The sequence below is a fragment of the Perna viridis genome, chromosome 5, assembly GCF_037379345.1.
Source record: "Perna viridis isolate PV_CMFRI_1.1 ecotype Kerala chromosome 5, ASM3737934v1, whole genome shotgun sequence".
NCBI classification, from domain to species: Eukaryota; Metazoa; Mollusca; class Bivalvia; order Mytilida; family Mytilidae; genus Perna; species Perna viridis.
The window spans coordinates 9394441-9419421 of NC_142449.1; the positions used below are offsets into that span (position 1 = coordinate 9394441).

Genomic DNA, 24981 nt, shown 5'->3' on the forward strand with positions numbered 1-24981 from the left:
AAACTTGATACATGAAAAAAAAAAAGAAAAAATAGTTATACCCGAGTCAATAATTTTTTATAAGTGTAACCGGCGTTAACTTATATACAACTTTTACCCAGCGGGCACGCGACGTGGATTCAACGTTGAAATCACGTCAGTTCTCAACGTGGAAACAACGTTGAAAAATGGTATTGATATGAAAATTGAAATCACGTGGAAATTTTACGTTGAATCAACGTTACGTTATGACTTAAATTCCACGTATGAAGATCGTTGAAAATTAATTTAACATCCACGTTGAATTAAGGTTGATCCTTAAAGGCAGTGATTGAGTTGAAATATGCCATGTTATCACCAAGAAGTTTTTTTATTTATCTTTCGTTTTAGTGATGCAACATAAACATTTCTTGTACATGTATATTTAGTGTATTTTGTTGAATCCTACGCAACATCACATGCCTTTAAAACTATTGTGAAATAATATACCTTCTCTTTAAGTTGGAATCACATTCAGTTTACATCATACCAATAAAGTTTGATCTCAATATAAATAACAAATAACTGAATGTAGGAATGTATACCCTTTTTATTTTCGAGTTTAAACTGATATGGCAATAATATAACATTGTAAACCTTCAATAATGTTTTATTGTAATATATTTAAATCTTATCACATTGCACTCACAATAACAAAAGCCTTTCATTGCTATATATACATATTATATTTGAAATATACAACTTTTTTTCGACAGTATCTACCCATTCAACTAGTTCAACATAAGATGAAAGTAAACAGTCTTTCAAAGTAGATTTTATGTCAACAATAATGTGCATGTATCAAAAACATTTCTTATAAGTTCTGTGAATAGAAAGTTCTTGTGCAACAACTTGTTTCTTTATCCACCAATGTAAAAACTCTGACCTTGCACCTCTGAAATAAAAGTATATTTTCTTTACAATTATGCCTTAGATAAATAGACCTCTATTTAATATGATAGGCTCTATTTTTTAACATTACTACTTTGACATAATTTGATGTACATGTAATTCATGCATGCAATTTGTGCATTGTCCATCTGTCAATTTTTTCAAGATTTTTCAAAATTGAATTGGTTATTTGGTCCAAATTATACTAATATTCCGGATTGAAATAGAGTTGCTAAAAAGCCCTCGTAAAATCATAAACAATTTTTGTTTCAATTCGATACTGTTGGCCATTCCAGACCTACTAAAGAAAAAATATAAACTTTATGTACATCTACATTATCATATTATGCCTGAGATTCCTGAATATCATCACATTCCATTGATCAGTTAGGGAGGCATTGGGCTCCAAGAACTTACAAAGAGACAATTATAGGAGGTGACATGCAAGTTGTGATTTCTATATGTTCAGCAAGGGAATATAAAGACTAATGAATTAATCCTTGAGTTTGTAATATTAATAACAGATTTAATATGTACTTACAAGAGCAGGTGTGACTACATTGTAAACTCTTCCAAGTGTTACAAATTCTTTCTGTACAGTATTTATTATCCGTGGCATTGAAGACTGTAACTTCTTTTCAAGAACTCAGTGCTACTTAAGTGTCCTGCAATTAAAGGTCTATTTGATAAATTCGATAAAAAGCAAAATAAATATAAAACAGAAAACATCTCCTTGCAATGAAATTAAATAATTGATCAACATGGAATAAAGTCAGCATCGCATCTGGATTCCCTCCCCCTTTTTCGAATAACGGTTATTATACTAAATTTATCATTATTAACACGAACTAAGATTATAATTAAGCAATCTGGTCACATGTACTATAAAATAACTCCCATCCTGTGAAAGAAATGGCTCAATCTGCTCTGTAATCAGCGTTTTCTTCTCGTTCTTCTCAATCCGAGTTTGTTTACATCTTCAAATTTGAAGAAAGCGGACTGTCGAAAAGCATGCGCGGAGTGAAATTAAAAAAAAGTTATTCGACTAAAAGTTATATGACCCTGACCTGGGAAAACCGTGGATGAATCCATGTTGAAATTATTGACACGATTTCAACGTCGACACATCCACGTGGATTTCATGGACGTGGAAACAACGTAGACATTTCGTCGAAACATCAACGTGGAATTTATCCACGTGGATACGACGTGGAATTGACGTTGATCGACGTCACCACCAAATATCCACCATATTTCTACGTTGATTCAATGTGGAGTGCTCGCTGGGGAATGTCTGACGAGATTTAAACCCGAAATATGCAGTAGAACATTAGGTCATTAGTAGCAAATTCCTTTCTCTAAATAAAAAAATAGCCATACCCGTGAATGTGGATCATGGTGTATTTGGGAAAATCAATTATCATGTGACCACTTCCATTCACTAAATTCATTAAATTCGTTTTCAAGTGATTTTATGTCGATACATGACCTAGTGATCCAATTTGCGATCTGCACACTGTACAGCCTACGGCATTTGCTGAATCTTTGACCAAGCAAAACAATCAACACTTTTCAATTCATGAAAGAGAGAGTGGTAAGTCAATTAACTTATTGGTGCATGCGAGTCAATTGTTGAGACATCTCCAAGGCCGAGAATGTTATGTTTCAGATCGCCATTCGTAAGTTTTGTAGGGTCGGTAGGTAGGGATTTATTTTTATTCTTGTTTAAATTTTGAAATGAAATAAGTCATAGTGACGCCAAACTCGCAATACAAAGGAAATCAAATCTGCAAAGACTAAATATGTTATAGACTAAGTCCAATGTCTAATCCCTTTGAGATTCGGCGCTGGAGATACATTTTGTGTTTCGACAGTGGTGGTCAAATAGAAAAATCTCAAGCGCAAATTCCCAAAAGGGATTATCCGCGGCCAAGAGCACACTCACGGCATGTATATTTACAATCGATTCTAATTATAAACAACAAGCGTGGACACAGACTGGTATTGCCTGAACGGAAAATTATGGACGCAAACTGGTATCGCCCGAAGAGCAAATTTAACATACACACGTTTTGTCTTGAAAGAGTAATCAAGGGAACCAAGATTCTAGCGGAAATAAAAAAAATGCAATCCAGAGACAAAAAAAGCAGACATGGAAAACAGGTGCACCGGTAGGTTGAATGTGTTTGCATTGTTTAGAAAACTCATATTTTATTGATATCAATAACTGAAGTATGCACATGTTGATAAATATCCATTAACATATGTTACTAAATATCTACTGATATAAATAAATGGGGAACAAATACCACGATGGATTGCCATAACCATAAGACAAGTCTTATACATATAACAGTGCTTCTTTCTTGAGGGCGTACGTGCATGGATATGTTGAACTTGCTGTGTCATGTTAAAGATTAACCATTTCACTTTATGTAGGTTAGCTTGGTCAAGTTCTGGACTTTTTTAAGAATAACCGAAACCAACAGTGTGGTATCTGTCAGTTACATGGATGGCCGTAATTTTAAAATGGTAGAGGCCATGAACTCAAAATTGAATAGTAGTTAAATCATATAAACAATTCATAACAATTAAAACAACCATAACTATAAAGTAATCGTAGAAAAGAAAGTGAATATGTACGACGACGACGAGACGGACACCGCTAACGATGACACCGTTGACGATGACGCAGCTGTCAGCACCATACCCATACATAAATAGGCAAATTTGTGGTTTGGTTATGCTCCATTTTCAATTCCCTAAAAACCCTGTCAATTACTCTTCCTTAGAACCAAATTAGTAGTTTTGTGACTTGCTAAGAATTTACATCTATAAGGCCTTTTTTATAAGGCGTTTTTTATATCAGTCCTTGTTCAAGAGTTCTCTAGCAAAAGAGAATAAAAATGCATAATGGAAAAATTTCCCACTTACAATAATGTACGAAACAGAAAACATTCGAAATTCATATGAAACAAAATTCCGATATCGGTATATGAAGGACTTGAAGAATAAATCCGTTGATACTGGCTTACAGTTAACACTTCAAAATCAATATTTTAACTGAATTTTGAATCAAACAATTTTATCAACTTCTAAATACATTTGTAGCCTGAAAAAATGTTTCCTTTAACAAAAACTATTCGATAGGAGTAGGAACCTTTGTGCTCCGCCACAGGAGGCTAAATTGTTTGACCGTACCCTTCCCTCCTTTTTTCTACTTGCAATCACAATTTGTGGACTCTATTACCCCTGTGTCCCATCCCTTTTTTCATTTCATCATAATTATCATTTCATGTCCATTTTATCATATCATCCATTTCATGTTCATCGCATGAATATAGCTGAAATATTGCTACTCAGGCGTTAAACCCCATTAATCAATCAATCAGTCATATGGTAAACATCTTAAAAATGAGTTATATTTACATGTACAATGTTTAAATATGAAGGTGACTAAACATATTTTTTTATGTACATGTACAAACTTTACTTTATTGGAACGAAGTCATAAGCAAAAGTGATTCAATTAAAAATCATATTATGAGTTGTAATGTGTGATAAAATTGTCTAAATTTTGTTACAACTCAGTTCATTTCATGTCGACATAATCGATGAATCGAAACCAAGAGAGGGGTTTCTATAAATATGTTGAAATTATTTCATTTTCTAACTTACCCATGCAGATATTAGCATATGAAATAGCAATTTCGTTCCCATAGTTGTACCATCGATTTGGAGGTAGTGTTCGTCGTTGAAAGTAAAGTTGTTATACTTCAAAACTAGGTTGAGTAATTTTACTAGGCAGTCAGTAGGGGGTCCAAAATATATCGTGCGTCCAAAGCTTCATTGTAAGCTTCTTTACCGTCATCGTTTGGGATATTAGTATAGAGTGAAGTGACAGCCATATGGAGACAAATGATGTAGGACCTGTAGCCAGATACTGACATCCAAACTTTAAAAGCTACTTCACTATAAATGGATATTTATCAGCATATGTATAATGCAGTTATTGATATCAATGAATGGAGGAGTTTTCAAGACAATGCAAACACATTAATGACAAATGTATTTATATTCAAATGTGCTCTTCGGGCAATAGCAGTATGTGTCCACACTTGCTATCTGAAGAAAGATTTTTTTTACAGAAGCTGATATCTACTGTAGTACATGTTGAACTTTCTTTTTCATTGAGAAGTATTAGGAGGATCAGCTTCAAGTGACAACTTAAAAATATAGCACCGGAAAGAAAGCACCGACGGACTGTTATAACTTTTTTCAGTGTTTTCTATATGACATTGAATGTTCATGAGAAACACTACTAGTTATTGTGATAGAACTTTATATATCTAGCCGTTTTTCCATTTTTTGTTTGTTTGTTTTGTTGTAAGGTGGTATTTTTGGTATGTATGTGCTTTTATAGGTTTACTTGTGCATTTTCATTGTGTTGATTATTTTATATTTCAGTACAGATATTTGTATTGTAGTGTCCTATTCAAGGTATACTTGTACTGGGAGTAGATTCAGGTATTTCAGGTTCTCAGGTGTGAAATTGGTCAGGTGTTTAGGTATTGTATACTGATTCTATATTTATTCTCAGGTTAATGTTTCATTTTCTTTATATTTAGTCTAATTCTTTAGCTCTAAAATTCACGATTTAGCGTAAGGATAGGAATGAGTGGCTTTGAGCAGATGTGCGATCGAAGTGAGTAACTGACGAGCGCTAGTTGCTAAAAAGATTTTTAACGCAATTTATTTTTAAAGAAAACCAATTGCGGTTTAAAAGTTAAAATGTCTAAATCCTGATTCACTAAAATATGTGCGAACGTACATTTTCATTGTTAATGTGCTAAATATCTAAACTGTATTCATTTATAAATATGATGTAAGTTTTGTTTTCCGCAGCAGTATTTCTGAAAAAAAGGTATTTATGATTTGTATATTGTACTGTAGGTATGATTGTTTGACACCTGTTTATTCGAGACGTCCACAAAACCTTTGTACAAACTTACAAGGTATACTGTAATTGCTAAGTTATTTTAACAGAATGATTGTGTTTTATATTTTCTATATTTTGAACTGCGTAGTTATATAAGCAATTCGTTTAATGTGAATTATGGAACAGTACATAATTGATTTAGTAGTTTATCTGTATTTTTGAGAATCAGTCTTAAGTTAGCAATACGTACTATATTTATTTTGGAATGTAGATACATGAACTACTTACAAGACGCAAACGAAAGAATGCAATCCAGGGACAAAGACCAGATATGGAAAACAGACATGCACAACAAAGAACATAAAGTAACTAAAATCATACATACAAAGTAACAAAAGCAAATAAGCAACTCGGACTCCACTAAAAACTGGGAGCATGGACCAGGTGCACCAGTAGGGTAATTAAGTAGTTAAATTGCAGTAACTGGGTATTCTTTAAGTAAATAATTAAGTATTTAGGTAAGTTTGTAGGTATTGGTGAATATTAGTTGTATTCAGCAGAGATGAACCAAAAGTATTCTTGGAAGATTTTGCCTAACTCCAGCATCTGACGACAGAGATGATAGATTTACCTAAATGTGACACCCCAAAGGCGTTAAAGAACTGGAAGAAGAGTTATTTAGCAAAAGCGGAGATGTAAGTTGACTCTGACACTAAAACTGAAAAACGAAAGCAGAAGACCCATGCTAAGTTTAGAGAACCACCCAGAATTTCTAATTTCTCTGGTAGTAACAACAAAGGAGAGACGAGTTATGAGTTATGGCGATACGAGGTTACTGGACTTACGGTAGATAATATGAAAACATAAGCTACGCCGTCAGGAGATCACTGAAAGGAGACGTAGGAGTCATACCGATGCACCTTGGTCCAAATGCTTCTGTTCCGGATATTATCCACAGGTTAGACAGCATTTATGGAGATGTTGAAAAGAAAGAAGATTTGCTTGCACAGTTCTACCATGCCAGACAAGCTGAGGATGAGTTAGTCACTAGATGAAGTTGCAGACTCGAAGCCATCATGGGTCGAGCAGTTGAGAAGGGAATAGTTAATCAGAAAGACAGAAACACCATGCTACACTCAGGACACAAGTTCGATTCCATAAAAGACTTTGATGAGTTGAGAGTTGCTTTGCGACACATAGAGAAAGATCATGATGACAGAAAGAGCAACACCAAGCCACACACTGTGAAAGTTGCCAGATCATCGGAGCCCATTCAACAAACCCAGATTGATTAATTAAAGGGACTCATTCATCAACTCACTACTAGAATGGACAGATGGGAAACTCAATTCAGCAGAAGGGGTAGACGTTATAGACCGAACAGGAGGAGACGACAAGATCAAGCATCACAAGATCAGACCAAGATCAGACCAAGAACCCAAGAAACCAAGTGCTCTAGATGTGGAAAATATGGTTATATTAAGAAGGGTTCCACTGCTATTCTAGACAAGGATCAACAATATTTAAACGAGAAAAAGCCTATGGAGCAGGACCATCAATAGGCTTATGTGCAGAAACCACAGTACAAGATCCTTCATCAATTCCACCAGGTTTGTTTGGAGATCCAACAGAGACTGAGGTTGTACTCAAATGTTTGAATGTAAAGAGTCTACTAGACACTGGTTCAACGTTTTCAACTTTAAGCTGTACTTACTATAGGAACAATTTAGCAGCCATACCATTGCAAAAATTTACAACTCTACTGGACATTGAATGTGCAGATGGGCAGCAACTTCCGTATGAGGGTTATACTGAAGCTGGGTTACAGTTGCCACATCAGAAGGACATCCACCCATGTAATCTTTTAATTGTTCCTGATAGCAACTACAATAGTCATATTCCAATGTTAATCGGAACCAACATCCTTCACCATATTAAAGGAATACTTCAACAACAGCATGAAGAAAAGTACTTACAGAGATCCGATCTTACATCACCATGGTATTTGACTTTTCGAGGAGCTATTACACTTAGGGAGAAAGAACTTGCATGGCACCATAATACCTTAGCTGTCATCAAGAATGCTGTAAATCGACCAATTACCATTGGACCTAACACAACCATAAAGATTCCAGGATATGTAGATAGAGATATACCATACAGTACCACTCCAGCCATGTTGGTCTCATCCAAACACCAGCCCAATTACAAAGATCTAGATGTTGAACAAAGCTTGATCGAAAACAGAATATAAGGACACAGGAACAGTAAATGTGCAGATTGCAAATGTAACAACAAGAACAATCACTATAAATCCGAAAGCAGTCTTGTGCGAGATCCAACCAGTCACAATCGAATCTCAACATCAGGAATCCGCACCAGTCATACCATCCACTGCATCGGTTTTGGACAAGACAGAGATCAACAAGAGCGACTTAACCCAGAGCAACTTGAGAGGGGCATGCAGTTGATCAAATCGTATGAGAGTATTTTTGCAAAAGACGACATCGACATTGGTAATTGCGAAGTGAAGCATAGGATACACTTATTGGGTGACAAGCCTTTCAAGCAACGTTTTCGGCGAATTCCACCAGCCATGTACGATGAAGTCAAATACCTTAAACAGTTGCTATCAGCCAACACTATCAGGCCATCTCAAAGTCCTTGGGCATCTCCAGTGGTGTTAGTCATGGAAGAAGAATGGCAAACTACGACTTTGTGTGGATTACATATTGCTAAACAAGAATACCAAGAAGGATAGTTATGCTCTACCAAGAATTGAAGAACTTCTGGAATCTCTGGCAGGAAGTAACGTTTTATCAACCATATACATGAAGAGCGGCTATCATCAGGTTGAGATCTTAGAAAACCATAAAGAGAGAACTGCATTCACAGTTGGTCCGTTGGGTTTCTATGAATTAAACAGAATGTCGTTTGGTTTGGCAAATTTCCCAGCTACTTACCAGCGTATGATGGAGAGGCGATGTCATCGTATTTGGCAGAACATATGAGGAACATCTGGACAATCTTCACAAGGTTTTCGAAAGGATTAAACAGCATGGAATGAAGTTAGCACCTGACAAGTATTCTTTCTTTAAGAGGAAAGTTAAGTATGTGGGTCATGTTGTGTCTGACAGTGGGGTGGAAATTGATCATGACAAGACAGACAAAGCAGTGAACTGGCAAAAGCCAACCAGCCCTGAAAATGTTCGCCGATTTCTAGGATTTGTGGGCTACTACAGTCTGTTCATCCGTAACTTCAGCAAAATCTGTAAGTCATTAATCGACCTGATGCCAGCACTTTTATCCAAGAAATCGAAGAAACATCAGCAGAAACCATGGCAATGGGGACCAGAGCAAGATCATGCCCTCCAGTACTTGAAGGATCTACTTAAGTCCGCACCCATTCTTGGATATGCCAGCAGTGACTTTCCCTATGAAGTACATACAGATGCCTCAGGAGTCGGTTTGGAAGCAGTATTGTACCACGAACATGAGGGGGTAAAGAGAGTCATCAGTTATGCTAGTAGGACTCTAATTAAGTCTGAGAAGCGATACCCACCACACAAGTTGGAATTCCTGGCCTTGAAGTGGGCGGTGTGTGATATGTTTAAGGAATACTTGTATGTACACACTGACAACAGCCCCATTTTCATTATCGTTAATTGTTTTTTTTTTAATTATTTTTGTAAATTAATTGTAATTTAATTTTCTTTGTGTAATATGTGAATTGGCACTTTGAACAGATTTTAAATTTTGATTTGATTTTCTTTGTGTTCAATGGATTGTGAAATTTGAATAGATGTCTCACGGATTAGACAGATGTTTGAAACTTTCCATTTTACTGGTGATTTCAATAGCCCATGTATTGATTTTTAACCGTTTTTATTCTGCTTTATTAATACATTACAAGTGTGAGGACGTGTTGTGCAATGTTAACCACTAAGAAATAAATTTTTATCATTGTTTTAATTATCTTTGTTTTAATATTTTTTGTATTCAGTTTGAGTAATTAATGTTTCTATTTTGACTAACCACTAAAGATTATCCTGACAATTGTAAGATTTTCATTTGGAACGTTAAGAGCTTTTGAATGGTGTATTGCCTTTCATTTTTATTATAATTAGATTTTTAAAGTTGGCCATTTCATTACCTATTACAGACCCACTCAACCTTTTCATCGATTTTATCCGTGTTATGGGGCTCTATCGGGCAAATTCCTTTTTTTAATATTTTCAATGTTTATATGTCGCATGCACTTGATTCGACCCGTTATGGGGTTGTTTTAGGTAAACCATTGATTTGTTGATTTTTTTTCTCTCCATATTTTCATTCGTACTTTGTTTCTTACGCCATATTCCGTTAAAGTTTGAGACGTGTGCTCGTTTGATTCTATTCTTTTGTTATTATAAGGAGATTGAACTTTTTACTGCTATAGTATTTTCGATATTTGCATGTCGCGTACACCCTTTGAACGTGTTATGAAGCTATATCGGGTAAATCGGTTTCTTTTTCATACTTTTAATATGTACATGTCGCGTGTACTAGATTTGACCCGTTATGGGGGAAAACCATTGAACTACGGAATGTATTTTTTCTCTCAATATTTTCATTCGCGGTTTGTTCCTTCGCCCCTTTTTTGTTTAAGTACTGTATGATGGTTTTTTTTCAGGAACTTTTTTATTGCTATAGTATATTTTCAAGTTACTTACACTCAAACTTTGACCCGTTTTATGAGGCTCTGATAGTGAATATGTTTGTAATGCTATCGCTAACGGTTTTTTTTAGGTGTTAACAATTTTGAGCGATCCTGTCTTGTAAGGAGGTCTTTCCTTAGTCTAGTTTTATTACACAACATTTTTTTTCTTTTATATTTTATTCATATTCATTGTTTCATTCGTCGGGGTGTCGTCAAATCCGGGTTCTACTCCCATAAAGTGTTCTTCTTCCCCTTTATATAACTTCACGGTACGATCTTCTTATGATTCTGCTTTACTATAAGTAGTTTTGCCGTCCGAGTATCCTCGACAGGGGACTATCTTGTAAATCTTTATTGCTCCGGGTGCGTCAATCTCCTTTGGAGTCGCCCAAGAGGTGACCACACATCCTTTTTCATCTCTATTTATACTTTTTTTTTCATCCAAGAAGACATCCTGAAATTCCCATTGGAAAACGTTTCTTTTAAATCTGAAGTTGTCGGGAGTGTCCGGTTTCATGTCGATCAATAAATATCCGTGGGGTTTGGCAGTGGCACACTCGTACGATTTCATAAAGTAGTTTGTCTTTTTGGGAAACATTTCATGGTCATGGCCTGTGATACGTACCTGGGATTTTTAAACAGAACCAGGTAATGAGCATTCTGACTGATGGTTCTGTGGATTTTGTTAAACAGATTCAGGATGCGTATTTGGGCTGTATTGGTCTGTTTGCATTGTTCGCATTGCGTGATAGACGCAGTGATCCTTGCGATGCTCTATAATAAGGAAAACACTTGGTTTCACTCCGATGGGGTACATCAATTAAAGCCGGGTATCCATGAGTTTCCTAAAATAACGTTTCATATTATACCTTCTTGGACAGATCATCTGGCATTCTGGACAGGTCGTGGTCATCTTGTAAACGACGACCTTCTTCTTCGAAAACTGAGAACGAAATGAGAACAAATCTTTTTTACTTTTACTTTTAATACTATTTTTGCAAGTCTTCTCGCTGATATTCCTTCCATACTCTAACCCCACCTTTTGAGGCTATGTTTGGTTCTTTACTTTCCTCTTTCTTTCTTTTGACCCCTTAATACTGACTCTTGACTCTTACGTCCGACTATAAAGACTGTTGACTCTTACATCCGACTATAACGACTCTTGACTCCGACTCTTACGACTCTTGACTCCAACTTGACTCCGATTCTTTACTCCGGCTTTCGACTCCTACCCCGACTCTAACGACTCTTGACTCCGACTCTTGACTCTAACGACCCTTTACTCCGGCTCTTGACTCGTATCCCAGACTCTAACGACTCTTGACTCTGACTTGACTCCGACTCTTGACTCTAACGACTCTTTACTCCGGTTCGGCTCTTGACTCGTACCCCAGACTCTAACGACTCTTGACTCCGACTTGACTCCGACTCTTGACTCTAACGACTCTTTACTCCGGTTTTGGACTCGTAGCCCCGACTCTAACGACTCTTGACTCTTACTCCCGACTCTAACCATTCTTGACTCTAACAACTCTTGTCTCTACTCTTAAAGATTCTAATCACCTACAATTTTCCCTTCATTCCTCCTAACCTAAACTATGTCTATCTTTAACTCCAGACCTTTAACCTGACATGAGGTTACTTCTTTAACAATAACATTCATAACACCAAACCCTAACCGATACAAAACCTGCGATAGACACAAGTAACCCTACGCAATTCTGAAGATTCAACCCTAACCCTATACTTAACCATACACTTAACCATGAACTTAATCCTAACCGTTACCGTAAACTAACCTAACCCTTACCACTAACCCAAACCCCTAACCTTAACCTGAACTTAACCATAACCCTGGACAAACATCAACATCTGACCCGAATCTTGAATATAACCCTAAGCCTAACCCAGCACTTAACCAAAGGCTTAACCCTTGCCATAGACTTGATACTTTATCTAGTGGTTGAGTCTAACAAATTTCTTGACACTATACCTTATCGGAAACTCTAATCCTAAACCTATTCCTAGCCAACCCCTACTGACTTTAACTTTATACATATCACTAGGCGTAACCCTGTACTTTACCATGCACTTAACCCTAACCCTAACACAACCCTTATCACTAACCCTAACCCTAATCCGAACTTAACCATAACCCTAGACAAATATCAACATCTGACCTCAACCATAACCCAACATTTTACCATAAACTTAACCTTTGCCATTGACATGGGCCTATATTTAACGGTTGAGTCTAACAACTTTCCTGACACAAGACCTTATCTGAAACTCTGACCCTAACCCTAACCCTAGACCTTAGTAACATACATAACACTACTCGTAACCATATACTTAACCATACACTTAATCTGCCTTACCCTAACCAAACCATAACCTTCATCACTAACCCAAGCCGCTAACCCTAACCTGAACTTAACCATAACCCTGAACAAACATCAACATCCGACCCCAATCCCCATAACAAACTCTTATGTGTGACTTTTATAAAGTCTAAGACCTGACATAGACCTAACTCTAGACTTAACCATAACCCTAGACAAAGGGCAACATCCGACCTCAACCTTAAACGTAACCTTAGGCGTAAATCTACACATAACCATAAACTTAACTTTAATCATAGACCCGATCCATGATCTAACGGTTGACTCTAGCAACTTTCTTGGTACTAGAGCTTATCTGAAATTCAGACCCTAACCCTAGTAATAACTTTATCATGACAGTATCTTTCACCTTAATACAAACTCTTTAAGTTTATTACAAACACTAACCCTAAACATAACCCAGAACCGAAAGAAGTACATGTATCTTACCCTTACCCGATAAGTAACTCTAGATATAACTTTAATCAAATGCCTCATGTTAGACCATCAAGACCAACACCAGACACAAGACTTAAGTCTAGATCTAACTTTAACCGAAACCTAACCTAGACCTATCTCTAGACCTAATCCTAACCCTAACCCTAACTTAACCATAACCATAGACAAACATCAGGAGCTGCACCATATTTTGTTATGTTTGGACGATATCCTCGCCTTCCACTGGATCTTGCCCCGTGCAGGTCCGGGTGTCAAAACAATAGGCCTACAACAGCGTTAAGCTTGTCGTAAAAGGCGACTAAACAGTGCTCAGAAACCTAGCGGGGGGCTAGTCGCTCTGCCCACAGAGCGACTGGGTTGAGTGCCCCAGGTGGTGGAATGGGGTACCCCTGGCGTGTTACATACTGGGGTTGTCAGGCTATAATACGGGAAACCTGACCGCAAACCATAGTGGTGCACCGTGTTGGGAAAGATGCCACGTTCCTTGCACGTTAAAGAACCCTGTTGTGGTATTCGATAGGAGTAGGAACCTTTGCGCTCCGCCACAGGAGGCTAAATTGCCCGACCCTACCCATATCTCCCTTTTATCTTGTAGCAATCAAAATTTTTCGCCCCTACTATCCTTGTGTCCCATCCCTTTATCATTTCATCATCACCATTTCATGTTCATTTTATCATCCCTTTTATGTTCATCGCCTGAATATAGCTGAAATATTGCTGCTCGGGCGTTAAACCCCAACAATCAATCAATCATTCCACTGGATCTTGCTTTTGGCCTACATGAGGACAAGAAGATGCCGATGACAAAGTATGTACAGGATCTACGTGACAGATTAGCCAATGCTTATCAGCTAGCAGCGGAGTCATCCAGAAAGGCACATGCAACCCAGAAAGGATATGATGTCCGCATTAGAGGTGCCGCCATCCAGAAGGGTGATAGAGTTCTGGTGAAGATACTCCATTTCGAGGGACGGCAGACAAGTGGGGAAATACACCTTATGTTGTTGTAGACCAGCAAAAAATCAAGAGAAGCCAGTCTTTGCTGTTACCCGAGAGGATTGAAAGGGAAGCATCAAAAAGATTCACCGAAACTTGTTACTTCCTGTGGGTAACATTAGAGACCAGAATAAGCTTGCAGAAAAACCAAAGCCAGTGCCACACCCAAGAACTAGGTTAAAGACAGCAAAGTCAATAGAAGACGAATCAGTTGATGAAACAGAATCAACAGTAAGTGAGGAGTCCGATGTTGGGTCCGTTTGGACAGTAGACAGCGAATCAACTCTTGCTGAGACACCTGCTGTTAACATGAATGTACAAGTTGACAATACCAGCTCGATTGGGGACGCCCAATCTGAGGAGGCACAGAGAAGCGCGTCCGATGATATTGAGGATATCACTGATGGTCACTTCGTCCATAGTGATACGTCTCAGGAGTCAGAACAGACATCACCATGTATGACAGATGGTCTGGTAGGATGTGAAGACAACCAGCCTGACTTCGATCTGGACAGTTTGAAGCTGTACCGTCTAGTTTACCTGACTGGCGACAGAAAGCTGAATATCTGACAACTTTAGCACAGACACCTCTGTTTAGAGAGACTGGCTTAACCAGAGAAGCAGATCTTTCTGTACTAGACATCATCCATCAACACTAGCTGTAATGACGGGACGTCATTTTTGCAGCTGGAGGGAATGTGTGGTAAGGTGGTATTTTTGGTATGTATGTATATTTATAGGTTTACTAGTGCATTTTCATTGTGTTAATTAATTCATATTTCAGGACAGATTGTATTTTTATTGTAGTGTCCTATTCAAGGTGTGTTAGTACTGGGAGTAGATTCAGGTATTTCAGGTTCGCTCAGGTGTAAAATTGGACAGGTGTTTTAGGTATTGAATTTTACTTCTTTGAGTTCAGACTGAAATTATTCGGCGGGAATCTTCTCAGAGAGAATTCAATAGTCGAGCATATCAGATGTGCTAATGTTACAGGGAGAATTTTGCATACTGATTCAATATTTATTCTCAGATTAGTTTTTCATTCTCTTTACTAATTATTCTAATTGTCTAGCTCTAATTCACGATTTAGTATAGGAATGAGTGGCTATGAGCAGATATGCGATCGAAGTGAGTAACTGACGAGCGCTAGTTGCTAAAAAGATATTTAACGCATTTTATTTTTAAAGAAACCGGTTTAAAAGTTAAAATGTCTAAATCCTGATTCACTAAAATATGTGCGAACGTACATTTTCATTGGTAATGTGCTAAATATCTAAACTGTATTCCTTTATAAATATGATTTTGTTTACCGCAGCACTATTTCTACTAAAGGTATTTATGATTTGTATATTGTACTGTAGGTATGACTGTTTGATACATGTTTATTCCAGACGTACAAAAAGCCTTTGTACAAACTTACAAGGTATACTTTAAATGCTAAGTCATTTTAACAGAATGATTGCGTTTTATATTTTCTATATTTTGAACTGTGTAGTTATATAAGCATTTCGTTTAATGTGAATTATGGAACAGTGCATAATTGATTTAGTAGTTTATCTGTATTTTTGAGAATCAGTCTTTAGTTAGCAAAACATACTATATTCATTTTGGTATGTAGATACATGAACTACTTACAAGACGCAAATAGTTATTTTCTTTTTAAATGCAGTGCCCGGTTGTTCTAAGCGAATTCTGCTATGCTCTTTTAGGTGTGAATATTTTTATGTGTTATCATCTATAATGTTGTATACTTTCCATATATGTAGCTTATTGCCATTATTATATTACAGGGTGTTTTTCTTTCCTGTATGTCCGAAGTTGACGGAAAGTGCTCGAACCAATAAATGTAGTTATACATGTAGTAAGTAGTAGATTTTGTTTGGCCTAGTGCCCCAACCTTACTACAGATTGTTTTTTTTCTTGTGCTTTAAGTAACAGCGATGACGAGAACATTATTATTAGTTTTTTTTTAAGTATTTGTCTTGAGTATGTTCTATACATGCGCACTTGTCCATTATTATTTATATGGTCTCATAGTTTGATAACACGTCATAGCTGATGAGCGGGATATGACAAGATGATCACGGGACATGTATATGTATACCAAAATTGTGCGCCTAGTTATATTTAAGCTTCTGTGATACTGCATAATTTTATCATGATCTTCTCTGCTTACCAGAGAGACTGGGTATTGAATTGATCCTTAGTAATTAAACTTCTTCATATCTTTTAAGAGTTCTGTATTGAATATCTGCCGTCGCACCGTTTTTTTTTCTTGTATCCGTTTCTCTGTTGATTGTGTAGTATTGTGATTTATTATTTTAAAGCCGGAAGGATATCCGCTTCTAATGTTACAGAAGAGTACTAACGTGCCATATATACTGAATCGGCGGTTCACAAAATCATCTTGTAATATCCAGTTCACGAAAACATTTATTTTCATTTCTCGGTTCTGTGGCCATTGACGCCATTTTCTATTTTATCTCATTTTTGGATTAAGTCTATTATTAAACACATTTTTAATACATTCTCACTATGCTTTCTAATCCTATTTATTACCTTTGATTAAGGTTTACTTTCTGTATTCTTTCTTTTCATCATAATTAATTTACTACTTAATCTACTTACATTTCGAATTTACATTCTGGATAAAAATAGAATGCATTTACTTCCATTGAAGCGTAACAATTCATTCAACTAAAATGTGTTTATTTTGAATGCCAAGCCTTTCTAAACAGCCAGTCACGCTGTACAAGCGAGAGAAATGAACATGAACTGATCGATAATAATATTACCGTTTGATTGTGCATGGACCACGTTAGAAAATGCAAAAGGTAGCAGATCGCCCTATGTATTTTATCCTTACGATTAACAATGAGTTTCTTACTGAGGAATTACATATGCTATGTTAACCTTATGTACATTTCGTTTAAATCTAACCTAATTCACTTGTAAAGTAACTTTAAAAAGCTCCCGAGAATGTAGGGAAAAGCGCATGATTTTGTGTAACCCAACAGTTTTAGGGGTTTCAATATTATACGGCCCATTTTCAGCTCACCTGGCTTACTTGGCGTCCGTCGTTGTCGTCGTCCGTCATTAACAATTCTTCGTAACTTTTCTCCTCTGAGACTACTTGACCAATTAATACAAAACTTGGTATGAATGCATTTTTAGGTATCATGCATAGAACTAATGTGGGAGGATTTTTGATCTGCCAACGAACATGGCCGCCGTATAGAACAAAGGGGTCAGTCAGAAGTTTTTCTCATATATCTCCAAAACAGATAGGTTTCGTAAAATTCTTTCAATTGCTGAATGATCCTTATTATAAGGCCCACAAAAGTTTTGAAGGAATCGAAGTTGTCTGACGAATGTATGTAAGAGTTATTGTCCTTGAAAGGTGAGAAATGACGTTTTTTAACAGTTTTTAGCAAATATCTTGAAAACTATTATAGATAAAATGAAACTTTTAGTTGCTAAAATGGCCCTTATGATAAGTCCTACAAAAGTTTTGGGAGAACAAAGTTTTCCGACGACTCCATGTTAGAGTAAATGCCATTGAAAGGCAAAACATTATATTTGTTAAGCAGTTTTCAGTCAATATCTTCAAAACTATTATAGATAGAATGAAACTTCCAATTGAGGTCTCACTAACCACTTCTAACGTTTCCATTACTTTACATGTTAAAAAAGTAATTTTCAAAGTCTCACTGTGAATTCCCAGGACAAATGACATCTTAAAGTTGCATACCGTTGCGAAGCTTGGAAAATAAGGCTTCCAAAATCATTATGCTAATGGTACGATGATAGTAGAAATTCTTCACAAAATTTACTTGAATAAATAATACTGAAAATCCACATTTTTACCTGTTTTGCTAACTGACAGCATGGAGGCAAATTACTCACACATGTAAACAATATTCATACACTTTTGTAGTTAATTACATATATGATTTTAAAGTACACATTCTCAGCTTCATTTTGACTACTTTTAATCATAATACACACAAATAATGCACTTACAATGCATATGTCTAGGTTCATTGTGTTTTTGGTACTACATAGGGGGGTGGCCATTTGACCCGGAAGTGGTTAGTGAGACCTGATGAACTGAGAGTTATTGTCCTTGAAAGGCAAACCTTTAACCAGTTGAGCAATTCAGACTCCTGGGAGCTTTGTTTTTTGCCTCATGAATATAATCAGTGATATTGTCTAACATTCTGTTTTTCAAAATGCCAAAATGAGGGAAAGGTTTTATCATTATAATCAATTTAACTTAAATAGTTTACCTCACACAACTAAGTTGCGGATATGTAACGTTTAAACCCACCCATCTATCACTCTGTAGGTCCGTTCATCCGTGTGCCCATGTTGTCAACTAGACAGCGCTTCAAATTTTGTCTGATTTCCGTTAATATGAGGCGGGCGAATAATTTACCGTTTTGACAGGATCGAATGGGTCAGTTTTTGGGAGAGACGCTTTGTACAAACTCTCGAAGTAAAGGTTTTGAGTCCATCCTGGCTCCCTCCCAGGGGCAAAGGCGACTCAAAACCTTGATTTTAGGGGAAGACTTCGTACAAAATAAATAATTTAGATTTGTTGCTTATAAAGCGATTCTATTTCTTTCAATCTTTGGTGTATAGTAAGAAGAAGTATATCGATGGTGGATCACTTTTAGGGACTGATTTTTTTTATGTTTGCGAGTGGGTTATTGTGAGCGTGCTTACTAAGGTAAGAAGGTTTCTCTTGTTAGCTAGTTCAAAAGACATTTACTGGTGTAATATCCTTGTCAGAAGCCAACAACCGCCACATGGTCGAGGGTCACTAAATACATGAACTTCAGTGGGCAGATTACATATGTATGCATGTCTATAAAGAAAACAAGGGTCCATCCGGGTGAGTTTTGGAAGTATGGAAATGTTGAGATTATGATTTAATGCAAATGTCTTTTCTCGCGGATATTATTTAGTTAAACATCTAACGCTTCAAGAAGCACACCCGAAAATCGAAAGGTATGTCAAACATTAATGCCTCATTCTTGACGGATCTTTCATTTTGACCTGGGGTTGCTTCTGTGGCTTTTTCAAAATTTTTATGGTTGCCCTATGCGAGATAACGTCTTTTAAATCTGTTTAACTGTCATTCTACGAGAAAACCAGGCGGTATTAAACAATATTAATTTCTGCAGTATTCGCAAACCCCAAAATTGTGATAGATTTTAAAAGTATAAGTGTTTTAAAGGATAAAAATGCGTATCCTTTTGTGTTCTGTTTATTTGTTATAATTTCAAAAGAGGGAATTAAATGCATAAAAATAAGTGAAAAATACGGAGCCAAAAATGACAAAATGAAATGGAAAAAATTAGGCTTATCATTGTTATTTCCACAAACTAACAATAAAAATGTGAAAAGTAATGATAACAATCTAGTATGAGTTACATGTTTTTGAAACAGTAATTGACATGTTGCTATGGCAACGACGCGAAATGACGTTCAATTAGTATCAAGTTTACCCAGTATAAAAGCATAGAATAGACGCATTTTTTTGTGTGAAATCTACTGGTTCGGGTAAACCAATTTTTTTCTCTCTATATGTGCCAATTGGCATATTTGGGTTTTCGCCGGTTTAGAAATAAATGACTGTTGAAATAGCCCTGAATTTACGTTGTAATAAATGTGTAGTAAATTATTTCCAATCGAAATAATTGTTTGTACATGTAACAATCATCTCGGGTCATGAATGTCAGCATATTATTTGAAAAAAGGTATACCTGGTAATTAATTTATGTCATGCTCAGAAATTACTATTAAACTCCATAAAAGATATGAAATAAACAATTTCCCGTATTGGTACCCTTTCAGGTAATCACTCATCAATTGTAAGGTAAAATAGTTGCAAAATGGCAGCCCCCCTTTACATTTACACTAAGAAGTTTTGTTCATCCTTTGGATCTTGTCCATCTGTTTTGCGTTTTAGAAAATGATTTGTACATGCAGGACAGACACTCTAAAGCACTTAAGTTTCAATAATTCCCAGTCCATGTACATGTATTAATACCAGAAATCTATTACTACATATACTTTATACGAATGAGTCAATTTGTTTCCAACAAAGATGTTATTGGTTTTGAGGTCTGCCATAAACATAAAAAATCTGCTTTGGAGGACAATGTACTATTACTCTATAACATTATTCTGAATCTACTGCACTGTAGGAGAAGGAGAAATCGGACAAGGGAAGAATTTGTGCAACCACTGGCATATTGTACAAGTTGATTCTGGTATATGGAACGCCTAAACTGTCTGATGAGATACACATTTGTTTACGTGTTGTCAATTTTATATTACTTGCTGTGGTTTTATAATTACATGTGGTCATTTTGTATTTACGTTTTTAGGAACATCTTTACATTATATCGTTTTGTCTTTACGTTCTGCTATTTCGTCTTTATGTCCTGTAATTTTGTCTTTACGTTCTGTAGTTTTATGATTACGTTATTTCAACATATATTTGCGTTATGTGGATTTACCTTTACGTGCAGTGGTTTTCTTATAACGTGAGGTAGTTTCATCTTTACATTATGTCGATCTCTAAATACTTTATGTGCATTTTCTTCTCTTTATGTGCAGTGGTTTCTTCTTTACATAAGGTGGTTTCTTCTTTACGTGATGTGGACAAAAAATTCATGATGACGTGTGACCCCGGAACTTTTTAATTGTGTAAACTTCAAATCAGTCCGTAAAAGGCAAAATAGACGTCACAACGCCGATTAGAAAAATGCTGAACGAAATACACTTGAGTATTTATAGCTTATTTGTTATTTACGTCCAATATTATCACAATTGATACACCTGGGACTCTGTTGATGACTTGTGTCGATTTTCGTAGTCAGAATATATTTTTCGATATATTTCGATTACCGCGAAAATTTGAATAAATTCGACTCTACAAGTTATTTCGTTTGAATTTAATTTTCTACATTAATAAACTAATTTTCAAGAAAGAATTTTCAAAAAATGTTAAAAATATTACCCCTACCCCTGGAAGTTGAGGCAAAAATCATTTTTAGCTCACCTGTCCCAAGACCATGTGAACTATTACCATCATTTCTCGTCCGTCGCCGTTCGTCGTCGTTAACAATTATACAAAAAACTCTTCTCCTCTGAAACGACTTAACCAATTACAACCAAACTTGGTATGAATGTTTCTTGTGTTATCCTACATAGAACTGAAATGGGGATTTTTGTTTCGTCGAAAAACATGGCCGCCTTCACTAATAATAAAACATAGGGGTCATACCGTATATGTTCGCATAGATCTCTATAACCATTAGATTTAGCCACATTTTGACAGGCTATTTTGCATGTTTATATCTATCTGTGGTCAAATTTTTGTTGTAATCTGTTAAGCCACGATGGAGTTATTGCCATTTTTTGATGTTTTATTTGCTATTTTTAATGTTTAAATTATTTCTTTCCAAAATTTTCTCCTCTGACACTACTTGACCAATTGTAACCAAACTTGGTATGAATGTTTCTTGAGGTATCTTGCATAGAACTGATGTAGGGAGTTTTGATTTGTTGTAAAACATGACCGCCGTTACTAAAAATAGAACATAGGGGTCAGACAATAGTTTTTTGCATATATCTCCAAAACCATTAGGTTTTGCCAAATTCTTTTTATTGCTGAAATGATCCTTATAAGGCTTACTAAAGTCTACAGTGAGAAAAAGTTGTCAGACGTTTTCTTGTAAGAGTTATTGCACTTGAAATGTGAAAAATGATTATTTTTTTTACAGATTTTAGTCAATATCTTGAAAACTATGATAGATAAAATAAAACTTTAAATTGTTGAAATGATCCTTATGATACGACCTACAAATATTTGTGGGGATCAAACTTGTTGGATGACTCCTTGTTAATTTTTTCTCCCTTGAAAGACAAAAAAAAGTTTTCAGCAGTTTTCAGCCAATATCTTGAAAACTATAATATATAGAATGAAACTTTCAATTAATAAAAGGATCCTTCTGATAAGTCCTACCAAAGTGTTCATTGAGTCAAAATTGTTGGACAGCTCCTTGTTGGAGTTGTTGTCCTTAAAAGAAAACAAAAACAACTAGGTGAGCTATTTAGGGTCCTTGGAGCATATTGTTTACGGTTTTTATACTTCTAACTTCTTTTTTTTCTGCAAAACGAAGTAAATTCACATATGTATGTATCAATATGCTGCCAAATGTCTCAGCTTTACAATGATACAAAGAAATTTGCGGTAACACTTGGGTTTTGTATCGAAATGAATTCAATGGAACTCTGTCTCATAGAAATCGCTTAAATTGACATATTTTTCAATGTCAAAACTCCTAGAGTATTTATTCTTCAGTGAAGAATGGCTTACTAGTATTTATTATTTATGTTCGGGATATTCACAACTGATACTTCTTGGATTCTGATGGTGACTTGTGGCGATTTTCGTAGTCAGAATTTATAAAACCAAAACAAAAAATAATGATGAAAATAAAAAATAAAAAAAATGGGACTTTCAATTTTCCCGCAAAAAGTCGCATAGCTTCGACTCTACAAGATATTACTCGACTAAAAAGTCTCAAATTTGGAATCGTTCGATAGAAATTAAATTTTCTGAATTAATAAACCACCCTAACTGATTTTCAAGAAAGATTTTTTTAAATGTTTAAAAATTTAAACCCTTCCACTAGAAAACTGGTCTCAGTATCAAGCATAATTCTTATTCACAGCATACCGAGACTGTGAAACTCATATTTTAGGCATTCATAATTTAAAAGATAATTATTTACCCAAAATATGTAAACAATTCAGGCATCTGATTTTTTATAGGGTTAAAATTACTATACAATCGTAAAGAGTAATCAAGGGAACCAAGGTTATAGCGGTAATCAAAAGAATGTAATCCAGGGACAAAGACCAGACATGGAAAACAGACATACACAACAAAGAACATTAATTTACTAAAATCATACAAAGTAACAAAAGCAAAGGAGCAACTCGGACTCCACTAAAAACTGATCAGGTACACCGGTAGGGTAGGCGTTCCTCTGCTTTTCTAGAAACACCCGCCGAGTTGAATTTACATAGTTTCAGAATTTCTTCTATATCACCCGTTATTATCGCTTTTTTCAGAATACCGTAGTTTAAACAAGCTTTTGTGTGATACAGTAGATTTGTATAGTGTCTAAGCTTTCAAATCGGCCAGGTAATTAATATTTGAACTTTTCCAAGTAAAGTTGGTGCAAAAATTACCACCCCTACCAATGAAAAAATACCTCAACATGAACCAAAATGTTAATTTTTAACATATAAACGGCGTACACTGGGCATGTTGCGGGCGATTGCTTTCATTATCGATGCATCCAACATATTTGCTAATTTCAGGAGCCTAGGCGACAATAATGTGTTTCTTCATAATGAGAGAAAATTCCGGAATTTCATTTTTCTTCCATTTCATCGTTAATTGGCGTATTTTTTTTTCAAATACCATACATTCAAAAGAGCTTTTGTATATTAAAATACAACTATATAGTGTAGTAGCTTTGTAATGAGCCTATATACAAAGTATAAGTACTTGAACTTTTCCAAGTCGTTAGTGCAAAAATTGCCCCTACCTATGATAAAAATACCTTAATACGGCCCATCGCCTATTCTTATTAGAAAGCTAAGATGCTAAATAGTTGTAGATATGCAAAGGCATGTTTGAAGTACGGTACTTGAAAAAAATGAACATAACAGGTTTTAAAATGAAAGAAAATATGAAATTAAAAAAAAATCCCCTCTTAACTATGAAAAACACAATATTTTCACATCGAAACTGGAAACAATACGACCCTGAAATGAGTAGATATTTTGAATACGTCAATAATTAAAACACTAGTACCTAGCATTTCTTTTTAACATCGATTATATGCTAAATATAACATTTGGTTCATGTTGAGGTATTTTTTTCATGGGTGGGGGGTACTTCTCGCACTAACTTGACTTGGAAAAGTTCAAATATTTATAACTTGGGCTCACAAGAAAGCTACTAAACTGTATAGTAGTATTTATTTACAAAAGCTTTTTTGAAGTACGGTATTTTAATAAAAAATATGCCAATTAAAAGTAAAATGGAAGAAAAATGAAATTCCTAAAATTCCCCTTTTTACGAAAACACCTTATTGTCGCCTTAAAACTAAAATAATACGCCCATGAAATGAACAGTGACGTTGGATATATCAATGATGAAAACTATAGCACCAAGCATGCCTACTGTACACCGTTAATAAACTTTAAACTAACATTTTGGTTCATGTTGAGGTATTTTTTTCATGGGTAGGGGTGGTAATTTCTCACCTTATTGGACTTGGATAACTTAGATTATTAATTACTTGGGCTCATTTGAAAGCCTAGCCACTATATACATGCGCTGTATCACACAAACACTTGTTTAAACTACGGTATTCTGAAGAGAGATAAGAACGGGTGCATAAAGAAATTCTGTAAATTCCCCATATCTTGATTTTATAGTAAATGCAATCCTTTAAAAAGAAATTCAAGCGCCTGAATTTATCAGATATGTTGAATAAATC

The 24981-nt window shown here is 35.6% G+C and overlaps 1 long non-coding RNA gene and 1 pseudogene across 1 annotated transcript; one reads left to right on the top strand and one right to left on the bottom strand.

The window, feature by feature from the left end:
* Positions 1-584: 584 nt before the first annotated feature.
* Positions 585-17107, bottom strand: LOC148615890 (uncharacterized). The gene is made up of 3 exons (XR_015922078.1): positions 17012-17107; positions 1451-1574; positions 585-913 (listed from the first exon to the last, which is right to left on the bottom strand). It is a non-coding gene; the product is annotated as an uncharacterized LOC148615890 (long non-coding RNA).
* On the top strand, positions 4888-7557 carry LOC148615891 (uncharacterized; annotated as a pseudogene).
* Positions 17108-24981: the final 7874 nt, after the last annotated feature.